Source organism: Gigantopelta aegis, chromosome 5 (assembly GCF_016097555.1).
Source record: "Gigantopelta aegis isolate Gae_Host chromosome 5, Gae_host_genome, whole genome shotgun sequence".
NCBI lineage: Eukaryota > Metazoa > Mollusca > Gastropoda > Neomphalida > Peltospiridae > Gigantopelta > Gigantopelta aegis.
In genome coordinates, this window is record NC_054703.1 from 335,341 (window position 1) to 349,806 (window position 14,466).

The 14,466-nt window shown below is 39.1% G+C and overlaps 1 protein-coding gene across 1 annotated transcript in view; it reads right to left on the reverse strand.

Moving 5' to 3' along the window:
- Positions 1-12,309, reverse strand: part of LOC121373694 (UDP-galactopyranose mutase-like) — a 15,095-nt gene extending 2,786 nt beyond the window's left edge. Inside the window, exons 1-2 of the mRNA XM_041500422.1 lie at positions 12,152-12,309; positions 1-195 (exon numbers count right to left, since the gene is read on the reverse strand). The exon at positions 1-195 is cut by the window's left edge and continues 2,786 nt beyond it. The gene's annotated coding sequence lies outside the window, so the exon portion shown is untranslated. The remainder of the gene's footprint in view (positions 196-12,151) is intronic.
- Between the last annotated feature and the right edge of the window lie 2,157 nt (positions 12,310-14,466).

Here is a 14,466-nt window from a genome sequence, read left to right on the forward strand (position 1 = left end):
GATCAAGTATTTGCTGAAAACATTCCAATTTTGTATATGCTGGAAATGGTGTGATCTAGTATATGTTGGAAATAGTCCGATCTAGTACATGCTGGAAATAGTCCGATCTAGTATATGCTGGAAACATTCTATATAGTATATGCTGGAAATGGTCCTCTTTAGTATCCAATCTGATATGCTGTAAGCAGCAAATATCTGAACATAAAACAAATTGCGGAATTGAAACAAACATATGAAGAAACGTGCATTTGTTTTAAATGAAAACAACAACAAATTTCAGAATAACAAAACAACCACATAAAAAAGCAACATTCCCCTCTCAAAAAAAACAAAGAGCCAAGAAAAGCACACACAAAAACAAAACAAAAACAAAGGAACGAACAACACACACACACAGAGAGAGAGAGAGAGAGAGAGAGAGAGAGAGAGAGAGAGAGAGAGAGAGAGAGACAGACAGACAGACAGACACACACACAAATATACACACAAAGAGAGACACGCACAGACACAGACACACATACAGACACATACACACACACACACAGAGACAAACACACACACACACACACACACACACACACACAGACACACACAGACACACACACAAATATACACACAGAGACACACACAGACACACACACACACACACACACACACACACACACACACAGACACACACACATACAGACACACACAATTTTAAGAAATAATATGTTTCAATTATTCATCTTCTTTAAAGCAAAATGAAAAAAATGTCATCCATACTAGACTCTATTTCAATTATAAATAGCAAAAACTTGAAACAGATACTGGCAAAAGCACGCTTTGAATCTACAACAGTAGAACATAAATGCAGAGTTAAATGAGAACATATTTTACAAGGCACACGGACAATTCAACCAAAAAGGTTTATTTGGAGTACACAGGGATATGGATTGTTCGGTTAACAACGTTATTTAAGTAATTACATTGGTCATACCACTCAGCTGAGAGCAAGAGTACGCGTACACAAACAAGATGCATACCATTGAGTTCACATTTAAATACATGTGCGGCACAAAAAGATATTAAATTCACCATTTTCCAATTTTATCACATAGATACCAATGATGATATGAAAAGAAAGACAAAAGAAATGTATTTTATTAGAAAGTTTTGTCCACTTCTTAAAGGGACATTCCTGAGTTTGCTGCATTTTAAAAAATGTTATCGATTAACAGAGACTTTTTAACGATTGTAATTACATATCAAATATATTTTTCTGTATAAAATATCAGTGGCTGTATATTAAACGTGTTTCTGATCGTTCTAATATTTGTACTAGGTTAAATTTCATCACATTTCATCTATTTCCTAAAATGTAGTTTTTTCGTACGTACGAAATTATTTGAAGACAAAATCCAGTTTGGGCTTCTTACAAATATTAAGACGACCAGAAACACAATGAATATACAGACACTGATATTCTAAAATATATATATATATATATATATATATATATTAATATGCAAGTTTAATCGTAGAAATATTTTATTAATCGGAAACATCTTACAATGAAGCAAACACAGGAATGTCCCTTTAAAAATTGTGTCTCCCCCTCCCCTGGTTATTTAACATTGTAAGGATCTTGGTTTGACTAACCATGCTGAATAGTCCTACCGTGTTCTAATAGCGTATATTTGAATTAGGTTAAATTCTTTTTATTTCCTAAAATATTGTTTTTTCGTACGTACAAAATTATTTGAAGACAAAATCCAGTTTGGGCTTCTTAGAAATATTAAGACGACCACAAACACATTGAATATACAGACACTGATATTCTAAACAAGAAAATATATTTAATATGTAAGTGTAATCGTAGAAATATTTTATTAGTCAGAAACATCTTACAATGCATCAAACTCAGGAATGTCCCTTTAATGCTCTTCGTTAGATAAAAGCAATCATTACGTAATTAAGTACTTATCAATCCCCTTCTACTGCTGTAACGTCATAATATGTATGGCGTCATATGTAGCAGTTCATTTCTGAATATGAATAATTGACACTTGTAAAAGGATATTATTTCTTAAAATTGTTTTTAAATGCATATACATATATACTGTACACTTGTTTTCTTTGATCACACACACACACACACACACACACACACACACACACACACACATATATATATATATATATATATATATATATATATATATATATATATATATATATAATATATGTATTCATACATACATACATACATATACATATACATATACATATACATATATATATATATAAATATTACCCTCGTGTGGTTCGGTCAAAGGAAAGTATACCGATAACGTTTTTAAAAATAGTAAAAACGACACACAACACAAGTTGATGCAAGTGTTGTATTTTGAAACTATTATAATTTGATGATATACGAAGACTGGTATACACAATATGTGCCATCAAGTGTGAACTTCACAGTCTATAAACATCACTAGAGGTAAAATGTGCAAATTCACATAACATCACTCATGACGAAGTGTGAATACACATGACAATAACTATAATGAAATGAATGTCAGTGTTTCAGTAGTGTGTACTCAGGACGTGCAAGTATACAACGCGAACACCACGTCGGAAGAGTTCGTTAAAGGGACGTTCCTGAGTTTGCTGCACTTTTTAAGATGTTATCGACTAAGAGAAACTTTTTAACGATTGTAATTTCATATCAAATATATATTTATTTTTTTTGTGCATAAAATATTAGTAGCTGTACATTAAACGTGTTTCTGATCGTTCTAATATTTGTACTAGGTTAACTTTTATGTTATTTCCTAAAATATTGTGTTTTCGTACGTAAGAAATTATTTGAAGACAAAATCCAGTTTGGGCTTCTTTCAAATATTATGACGGCCAGAAACACATTGAATATACAGACATTGGAATTCTAAAGAAGAAAATATGTTTAATATGTAAGTTTAATCGTAGAAATATTTTATTAGTCGGAAACATCTTACAATGCAGAAAACGCAGGAATGTCCCTTTAAGCGTCTAATGATGGCATCAGGTGTTGCCCTCCATTCATCCCTCAACGGTGACATGATGGAGCGTAACACCTGGTCGATGTAACGCTGTTCTGTAAGACATCCTAAAATGACAACAAGGTTTGTTCTCTGTTGACCACAGATGTCACCCCAAACCATCACACTAGCACCACCAAACAGTGCGGTCTCCTGAACACAGCAAGGAGCCGTTCTCTCTAACCTACGTCGCTGGATCCGTATTCTGCCGTCGGCACTGAACAGCTGGAACCTGCTTGCTTTCATCACACGTTACCAGTTGCCATGACGTGCTCAATGCAAACAACATCATCCCTCTGAATGGTCGATATGTCCTGATACCGTGCTGTCGTAGACGGCGACGTACTGTGTGACGACTGAAGACATGTCCATGCGCAGTCGCTGCAGATGACGTCACAGTGAGGTAGATGTAAGATGCGGAGATGGCGGTCCTCATTGGCTGTTGTAACGCGTGGTCTTCCACGTCGTGGTCTGTCTGCAGTCGTGTCAGTAACCCTGAAACGCTGCATCAACCTGGTGATCGTCAGTTTCGTACAATTCATACTTCTTGAGACGTGGGCATAACTTGCTCCCAACTGGACCATACCAATGGCTCTCTCTGTGTCGCTGTCTCTCTGTCTCTCTCTCTCTCTCTCTCTCTCTCTCTCTCTCTCTCTCTCTCTCTCTCTCTCTCTCTCTCTCTCTCTCTCTCTCTCTCTCTCTCTCTCTCTCTCTCTTTTCTGCAGCAGTTAGCCTTGTCATGTACTCTGGTGTTTTACTATTCAATGATGCATATTCTTTGCCATGGTACCTTTTTGTTCTTTTGTGTACACGAACATCATGTTTCACGCGCATTGTAAATTTCATTCATTAACACATTTTACAGATGCAAAATCAACCAAAATGTAGCAATGTGTGATGATTTCTAATTGGTTATGATACATCGAAAGATACTGGGACCTATCTAACCTTCCATGAACGCATATTGTGTTTATATATTTGATATACTTTCTTGGTTTGTGTGGCCATTTGTTATTTATGTATTGATACAGTTATAAATCATTGTGGAATAGAGTTCTATTAGGATTTTTAATATTGTTTTGTATACTGGCAATATTAATGCATTTGGAATTATAACAACGCCATTCATACAGTGTGTAAAACGGTTTTGGTGTTTATTATCGCATGAACGTCAAAAGTATAACGTTCAGTTCTTAAATAACTGTTTATACTTTTAACTGCATGTTCTACTAGGATAAACCGGCTCTGGCTGTATATAAATAAAGATGAAAATCTGACTTGTGCCCTCAACTAGAGACATTTCTATACCTTCATTATATCATTCCTACGTGCCTGGTCAGTACTGACATTCAATACCACATTTGTATTTGTATTCCATACATGGGTCAGTAAACATTTAGTTATAATTTTTGTTATTAGTAACAGTTGTAGCTTAATTTAAAATTGAATAGCAACTACAGTCTAACATTTTACAATAATTGTGTAGCGATGATTAAAATTTGCGTGGCGATACTGAACAAAATGTTCCCTGCTGGATAACTACTCTATTGGTGTCTCAAATACCATGTGTTCTCTTAAAGTTTGTTTAGAGTTTGTTTTGTTTAATGCCAGCACTAGAGCATATTGATGAATTAATCATCGGCTATTGGATATCAAACATTTGGTATTTCTGACTCGTAGTCATCAGAGGAAACCCGCTACATTTTTCTTAATGCAGCAAGGGATCTTTTATATGCACTTTCCCACAGACAGAAAAGCACATACCACGGCCTTTGACCAGTTGTGGTGCACTGGTTGGACCTAGAAAAAAAATCCCAATCAACTGAATGGATCCATCGAGGTGGTTCGATCCTGCGACGCAAGCACCTCAGGCGAACACTCAACTTGATATCTTATGTATTTTCATCACTTGGCCTATATTACGATTAGCAACTTTTTTCCAGATGAATCGCAATTTTTTTAAACAGCGAAATAATCGTTTATCCAGGGCGGTTAGGATACTAATATTCTTTTTCACACACGGACTGTGTGTGTTTGCAATAGCAAGATGAAACCCACGCAAAACGGATCTCTTATTGGTTGACTATGATTGGCGATGTAAGAACACGATAGGACTATTCAGCATGGTTTAGTCAAACGAAGATCCTTACAATGTTAAATAATCAATAATAATGTTTAATGGGGTACGTTCAGCGAGCTGTTTGTGGATAACGCTTGTCGAGATGGGTATTGTGTGTTGTTGTGTGTGTGTGTGCGTGTGCGCGTGTGCGTGTGCGTGTGCGTGTGCGCGTGCGCATGCGCGTGTGCGTGTGCGCATGTGTGTGTGTTGTGTGTGTGTTGTGTGTGTGTGTATTGTGTGTGTGTGTTGTGTGTGTGTGTGGTGTGTGTGTGCGTGCGTGCGTGCGTGTGCGTGTGCGTGTTTGTGTGTGCGTGTGTGTGTGTGTGTGACAGCTCCACTGAGGAGCACTCATTTATTAATTATCGGCTATTGGGAAGGAAGGAAATGTTTTATTTAACGACGCACTCAACACATTTTATTTACGGTTATATGGCGTCAGTCATATGGTTAAGGACCACACAGATATTGAGAGAGGAAACCCGCTGTCGCCACTTCATGAGCTACTAGGGATCTTTTATATGCATCATCCCACAGGCAGAATAGTACATACCACGGCCTTTGTTACACCAGTTGTGCAGCACTGGCTGGAACGAGAAATAGCCCAATGGGTCCACCGACGGGGATCGATCCCAGATCGACCGCGCATCAAGCGAACGCTTTACCACTGGGTTACGTCCCGCCCTCCGGCTATTGGGTGTCAAACATTTGGTAATGGGTTCTGTGTATCACAATACATATAATATATTATTTACAGAAGCGTAGACCGCCTTTAAGATGATATAAAGAAAATACATACTAAAAGTCGAAGTTTATTATTTAAACTATGAATATATTCATCACTTTACATGCGCGTGTGCCGTGTGTGTGTGTGTGGGGGGGGGAGGCGTAAAACCGCCCACTGCTCAAGTTGATTTTCTCTTTTTGTAAAATATTTTCCGAGGGAGCTTGACTCGACCCCACTAGAAACTTCACTCACCATAGCCTAGACCCCTCCCTGTATAGATTTTTGCGCACGCGCCTGAATTCACTATACAAAAGCGTATTTAATCATTTCAGACCCTGGCTTGAACGAAGTTAATAAAATGAGTCAAATTTAAGATATCGGGGTTTCCGACTGCCAACGAACTTGAAATATGTAAATTACCGAGGGTATCCATTCTGTACTTAAATTTATTTCTGATACATTTTATTTATTTATTTATTCATTCATTCATTCATTCATTTTATTTAGTTATTTATTTTATTGTCGAAATAGCCCAGTAGCATAATTTTATAAATGGTATATAATATTATAATATAATATGTATAACTTGTATTTATTAGTCCCATACCTTACTATAGGTTTCATCTCCGTCCTCCTGTCTGTCCGTCCGTCCGTCCGTCCGTCCGTCCGTCCGTCCGTCTGTCTGTCCGTCCGTCCGTCTCTCCGTCTGTCTGTCTGCATGTTCGTTTGTCTGTCCGTCCGTCTGTCCCACATATAGTTTTCCAGTCAACTGAATGGATCCATCGAGGTGGTTCGATCCTGCGACGCAAGCACCCCAAGCGAGCACTCAACTTGTTATCTTATGTATTTTCATAACAATAGTTTGACACCCAATAGCCGATGTATTTTCATAACAATAGTTTGACACCCAATAGCCGATGTATTTTCATAACAATAGTTGGACACCCAATAGCCGATGTATTTTCATAACAATACTTTGACACCCAATAGCCGATGTATTTTTCGTGTTGGGGTGTCGTTAAAGGGACATTCCTGAGTTTGATGCATTGTAAGATGTTTCCGACTAAACAAAACAGTTCTACGATTAAACTTACATATTAAATATATATTCTTGTTTAGAATATCAGTATATGTATATTCAATGTGTTTCTGGTCGTCTTAATATTTGTAAGATGCCCCAACTGGATCTTGTCTTCAAATCATTTCGAACGTATGAGAAAATATATTTTAGGAAATAAAATAAAATTTAACCTAGTAAAAATATCAGAACGATCAGAAACACGTTTAATATACAGCCAGTAATATTTTATGCAAAAAAAAATATTTGATATGTAATTATAATCTTTAAAAACTCTCTGTTAGTCGATAACATCTTAAAAATTGCAGCAAACTCAGGAATGTCCCTTTAAACATTCATTCGTTCATTCATATATATATATATATATATATATATATATATATATATATATTATATATCAGAAATAAATCCATTCATTCGTTCATTCATATATATATATATATATATATATATATATATATATATATATATATATATATATCAGAAATAAATCCATTCATTCGTTCATTCGTCCATTCATTCATTCACTAGGCCTATATTACGATTAGCAACTTACCCGTTTTTCCAGACGAATCACTTCTTTGTTTTTTAAACAGCGAAATACTAGTAATCGTTTATCCAGGACGGTTAGCATACTGACATTCTTTCTCAAACACGGACTGTTTGTGTTTGCAATAGCAAGGTGAAACACGGTAGGACTATTCAGCATGGTTAGTCAAACCAAGATCCTTACAATGTTAAATAACCAGGGGGGGGGGGGACACAATTTGTAAAGAGACATTCCTGAGTTTGCTTCATTGTAAGATGTTTCCGATTAATAAAATATTTCTACGATATATATATATATATATATATATATATATATATATATATATTATATATTATATATATATATATATATATATATATATATATATGTATATGTATTAGAATATCAGTGTCTGTATATTCATTGTGTTTTTGGTTGTCTTAATATTTGTAAGAAGCCCAAACTGGATTTTGTCTTCAAATAATTTCGTACGTACGAAAAAACTACATTTTAGGAAATAGATGAAATGTGATGAAATTTAACCTAGTACAAATATTAGAACGACCAGAAACACGTTTAATATACAGCCACTAATATTATAATTATAATCTTTAAAAAGTCTCCTCGAAGTTTATTATTAAAAATATGAAATACACTGATCACTTTACACACGCATGTGCCGTGGGAAGGGGGGGGGGGGGGGGGGGGAGGGGGGAGGGGGTCGAAACCGCCCACTGCTCAAGTGGATTTTCTCTTTTTGTAAAATATTTTCCGAGGCAGCTTGACTCGACCCCACTAGAAACTTCATTCACCATAGCCTAGACCCCTCCCTGTATAAATTATTTATTTATTTATGTATTTAGTTAGTTAGTTAGTTATGATGTTCCTTTCTATACTAGTTGATTATTTTATTGTCAAAATAGCCCAGCAGCATAATTTTATAAATGGTACATAATATTATAATATAATATGTATGACATGTACTTACTCCATTTATTAGTAGTCCACTACCGGTCCAACCGGAGGTAACTATAGGTTTCATCTCCGTCCTTCTGTCCGTCTGTCCGTCCGTTTGTCTGTCTGTCCGCCCGTCTGTCCCACATATAGTTTTCCAGATGTTTATTTTTAGAATGCCTTGAAATATTGAGCTGAAATTTTGTGTATAGTTTTATCATGCACTGTTACAGGTCAAGTTTGACTTTCATGGCGATTTACCCATTCTTGACAGAGTTATGGCGAATGAACTTAGGCGATATGAAAATTTGTTTTCCGGACTTTGTTTTTAGAAGGCTTTGAGATATTGAGCTGAAATTTTGTGTATAGCTTCATCATGTACTGTTACTGATCAAGTTTGACTTTCATGGCGATTTACCCACTTTCACCGAGGTTTGGGCCTTGAATTTAGGAGATACGAAAAAGTGTTGAGTCGGGTTGAGGACGTGTATTACTTCAGCAGTACTCTCAAAATGCTTGTTTATTAAGACATCCAATAGGCGATGTATATTTTTGTGCAGGAGTGTCGTTAAATATTTATTCGTTCATTCATTATTTATTAAACGGACAGTCCTGAGTCAAAAGGTGTTTTCTCCGAGTTTGGTTTTGTCAAGAGGTGTTTTCTCCGAGTTTGGTTTTGTCAAGAGGTGTTTTCTCCTAGTGGGGTTTTGTCAAGAGGTGTTTTCTCCGAGTTTGGTTTTGTCAAGAGGTATTTTCTCCAAGTGGGGTTTTGTCAAGAGGTGTTTTCTCCGAGTGGGGTTTTGTCAAGAGGTGTTTTTCTCCGAATGGGGTTTTGTCAAGAGGTGTTTTCTCCGAGTGGGGTTTTGTCAAGAGGTGTTTTCTCCGAGTGGGGTTTTGTCAAGAGGTGTTTTCTCCGAGTGGGGTTTTGTCAAGAGGTGTTTTCTTCGAATGGGGTTTTATCAAGAGGTGTTTTCTCCGAGTGGGGTTTTGTCAAGAGGTGTTTTCTCCGAGTGGGGTTTTGTCAAGAGGTGTTTTCTCCCAGTGGGGTTTTGTCAAGGGGTGTTTTCTCCTAGTGGGGTTTTGTCAAGAGGTGTTTTCTTCGAATGGGGTTTTGTCAAGAGGTGTTTTCTCCGAGTGGGGTTTTGTCAAGAGGTGTTTTCTCCCAGTGGGGTTTTGTCAAGAGGTGTTTTCTTCGAATGGGGTTTTGTCAAGAGGTGTTTTCTCCGAGTGGGGTTTTGTCAAGAGGTGTTTTCTCTGAGTGGGGTTTTGTCACGAGGTGTTTTCTCCCAGTGGGGTTTTGTCAAGGGGTGTTTTCTCCCAGTGGGGTTTTGTCAAGAGGTGTTTTCTTCGAATGGGGTTTTGTCAAGAGGTGTTTTCTCCGAGTGGGGTTTTGTCAAGAGGTGTTTTCTCCCAGTGGGGTTTTGTCAAGAGGTGTTTTCTTCGAATGGGGTTTTGTCAAGAGGTGTTTTCTCCAAGTGGGGTTTTGTCAAGAGGTGTTTTCTCTGAGTGGGGTTTTGTCACGAGGTGTTTTCTCTGAGTGGGGTTTTGTCAAGAGGTGTTTTCTCCTAGTGGGGTTTTGTCAAGAGGTGTTTTCTCCAAGTGGGGTTTTGTCAAGAGGTGTTTTCTCCGAGTGGGGTTTTGTCCTGGATTCGTAGCTGTTTGGTAGTAATGCTAATGCTAATGTTAATAAATGTTGTTATCCAGATTCGAGCATTTTCGTTTAATTGGAACAAAAGGGAATCCTCTATGACATAAGTATTGCACTGCATATTAGTCTTTACATCTAAGGCTGGCTTTCCATTGACCTTAATTTTTTCCGTGTCATGGTTCACTTTTCATCATTCACGCGTGAATAGAAGGACGAACAAGTCATTTTCAAAGTGCAGGCTCCAGAGACGTTCACGTGTCACGTGTCATTTTGAATTGTCACTTTACACCTTCATATCATGGGTCACGCGTGAATAAAGAATTGAATATGCTCTTGGGTTGGGTTTTTTTTTTTTTTTTTTTTTTTTTTTTTTTTTTTTTTTTTTTTGTGACATGAACAGCGAAGTACAATTGCAGTAGATTTGTAAATATGCATTTTAAAAATAAATAATTTTATCCTTGTTGTTTGGCAAAACATAGCTTTGTAGTTGCGAAATGAACTTGCATATTGCGAAAAACTATATTAAGTTGAAAATATAATTTCTTCCTGCATGGATTTTGGGTACATTTTACAAGTAAAGTTACGAATGGAATGAATGAAGGAATGAATGAATGTTTAACGACACCCCAGCACTAAATATACATCGGCTATTGGGTTTTAAACTATGGTAATGCAAACAAATGAAGTGATGATCAACATCAATATAAAAAGATTTAAATAAAAACAGTGTAAAGAACTGTGCACAAATACAAATATCACAGATAGATACTGACTTTTACTCAAAGTCTTAATTGTATCCCGAAGAAAACAAGAGGATCTGTGCTGTATTGGCCATTCTCAAATAGGATGTTACACCCCTGCACCACGGTGAGGTTACAGCATGCGCAGGGGAGTTTCGAATGGCGTCATTTTGGAGTAAACTGGTTAAAGACGAAAATAAACTTAATAGTATTTTATATAAATTAATGTTCTCTTTAAACAGTGGTGAAAGAAATCAATTTAAATGGTTGAAATTCATAAAAAGTATTTTCGATAACACGGGAATGGGGTACATCTATACCAATCAAAATAATGATTTCAAATCGTATAAACAAGAATTAAAACAAAACCTCTGCGATCAATTTATACAACAGTGCTTCTCGGATATTACAAACTCTTCTAGGGGTTAATTTTATAAATTATTTAAAACAGAATTTTACTTCGAAACCTATTTCTCGAGATTATCGTACCAAAATAGATGCTGGATAACTAAATTGCGTACGTCAAATTTAAGATTACCAATCGAAACTGGCAGATGGTTTAAAGTTCCTAGAGAAAATAGAATACGCAAACTTGTAATACCTATATTGGAGATGAATACCATCATTTATTCAATTGTAAAAATGATAATATTGAAAGCATTAGAAGAAAATATATAAATTACGGTAATTATGGTATGGTAATTACGGTATGGTGACAAATGAACTCAGTCTACGCGGACTTGGTGAAAACCGTCATGGAAGTGACTTGTGAAACGTTAATCGTGACACGTGGAAACTGAACGTCTATGAAAATCCCGCCTAACAGGTGCACGGATTGGCTGTAAAATGCACATACTCTGTTCTGTGACAAATGCACGTACGGGTGTACAGACGCGTGATAATTGTGGATCAACGGGCAGGTTCATGCCAAGCCTAATTACCCCCCCCCCCCCCCCCCCCCCGCCAAAAAAAAAATCATTTGAAACTAAAAACACATTTTTGTACTTTTCTTTATGGGGGGTCCCTTACCCACCCCCACTAATTTGCAGCCTTTGGCGCTGGAGTTTCACGATAAATGTGAATGTACGACATTTTTTGTACTTATATATGATTAAATATGACCAGAAACACATTGAATATACAGACATTAATATTCTAAACAAAGAAAATATATTTCATATGTAAGTTTAATCGTAGAAATATTTTATTAGTCAGAAACATCTTACAATGCAGCAAACTCAGGAATGTCCCTTTAATATCTATAAGCCTTATTTTGTATAATTAATAAAATACTCACAGTTTATTAGCATCATGTGCACACCGAGCAAGTTTGCTTTTACTCATGTGATCAGGTTTTACACATACTCTTGTGAGCAGATTTTACTCATGGGAGTAAATGTTGTACACGCATTTGGGGTTTAAGTGCAGTGAGATGACGAAAGTGACAGGCCTGTAACAGCCACACTTAAGCAAGCGCAATGATGCATTAAGAGTCGAATTTATAAAGTGTGATTATGTCTTACACGAGTGTAACTGCCCCGCCTCGATTCTGTATTATTCATCGATGAAGACGGACGTTAGCCCTTGTTCTCTCGATCTGCCCCCCCACCTGGGGGGATTGCTCAAATCCTACGGAATGCTGTTAGAGTACCGGGTATCGTGCACCGGGTCACGGGCCTCTGTGACCTTGGTGTACGGGGACCCGGTACCACCGAAGAAAGGAAGGTGGAGGAAGAGGAGACGTGCGCCAGCGGCGGTGCAGGGGGAGACAAAACCGGCGGCTAAACCGCCGGCAGCGACTCCGTCTGCTGGACCGCCCAACGCCGCCCAACTGAAGAGGAAGACGAAGATGGAAGTGGTCTCGGCCCCAGTCATCAACGTCCCCTCTGCAGGAACCGAGGAAAGTGATATGCCGGACTCAGAGCTCTGTACTTCGTCATATAGCCGACCCGATCCGCCTGCCTTTACTTCTGGGTTTCCGGACTTGTCGCCGATTAAACCGGTGGCATCCGTTGAGACCCAGGCCCGGAAGACGGCTGTTGTTAAGAGGAAGGCGACCACTCCCCCGAGTGCCACTCCAGCCAAGCCAAGTCGCCCGACTCAACCGCCGAATCCAGTTGAACAACCAGAGGGACCATGGACACTGAAGGCCGGCAAACTCCATCAGCGGTTCCATCAGATAATGAAGATCAACATCGAGGACGTGCGCCAGCTCATTAGTGAGCCGCAACATAGCGTTTACCGTCCGCTACCGACCGAGCCCGATGAAGGGGAATATGCTGTCCATCGAGTCCAGGTGGACGTGGATATCACCGCAGTTTGCGTTACCGTTCGCCGGAAGGGAAGATACAATCAAGCGCTGCTACTTAAAGAGATGGACAACCCGTCACTACATCGCGTCCTCAAAATCTTGGCGGGGACAGAGTACAGTCACATCACAAAGATGATAGCAGCCTCTCCCTTCCGGCGTGATCTTCCACTACTGGACGCCACCGACTTCATCGGCTCGCCGTAGCCCCCAACCTCCTAACAACCTTTACCTCCGTGAGTACTAACCTCTTTTATTGGGCTAGTTAGACTTTAAATGTTTTGGAATCCAGTTCAAAATTTTTATGTTTATTTTTTTATAAATAGTCTAACGCATTTTGTTTTGGCGCCCGTTCAATTGCTCAAAATCACCTTAAAACTTTTCGGCCGAGCAGTCTTAACCATTTTTGGCTAAAATTTTAGAGTCCAGACATGTATCGGTATGCAGTACTCTTTGTAAACTTAGGTAAAAAACAGGCTTCACCGAGGAATCGAAATTCAGCCAATCAGAACACGGCTCCCACTCGGTGTTACTTCTTGTTTATGAAGTGTCTGCTAGTCGGTCCGCGCTTACTAAATGGCTTTTTTCCAAATTCCGCCCACTTCAAACTTACCCCCCCCCCCCCCCCTGCTCCGGAGTCAGTCACTGGCGAAGTCAGAGGCTAATTCCGCAGTGGGCGTGCCTGAACCTTCGTGGATAGGGGCACGTAAATATAGTTACCCATACCCATACTGCCCCGCCATTCTTACCTCGACCTTCAGACAATGAAGTTGTCTAGCGAGAACGTGGTGATTTCTCTCCCCCCCACCCTGGGGGCTGTGTTGCGTGTACTTGGCCCACTAGTCAAGTACCGCATTGAACACAATGGAGACAGTGCTGTTGTAACCTTGAGTTACGGAGCTACCAACTCATCAGGATCGAAGAGGAGGAACCGGAGGCGGCGACCTAAGACTTCGCAGGGGGGACCAAACCTGGCGGCTCAACCGCCAGGAGCGGTCCCACCTGCCCCGAAGAGGAAGATCAGACCAACGGGAGCGAGACAGGGTGATCCAAACCCGGTGGCTAAACCACCGGGGGCGGTTCATTCTGCGCAGCCGCTCCCAGTTTCTGACCGGAAGCACTCGCCAGGAGCGGAACAGGGGGGACCAAAGCTGTCAGCTCCACTGACAGTGGCGATCCCTCCTGACGACCCACCTGCTGAGAGGGAAACTGGACACGTCATCGTGACGGACCCCCCAGCGAGCCCAAAAGCGCCTTCCACTGATGATGATGTTGTTGCCGACCCTGCAGCCGGAGGGGAGTCC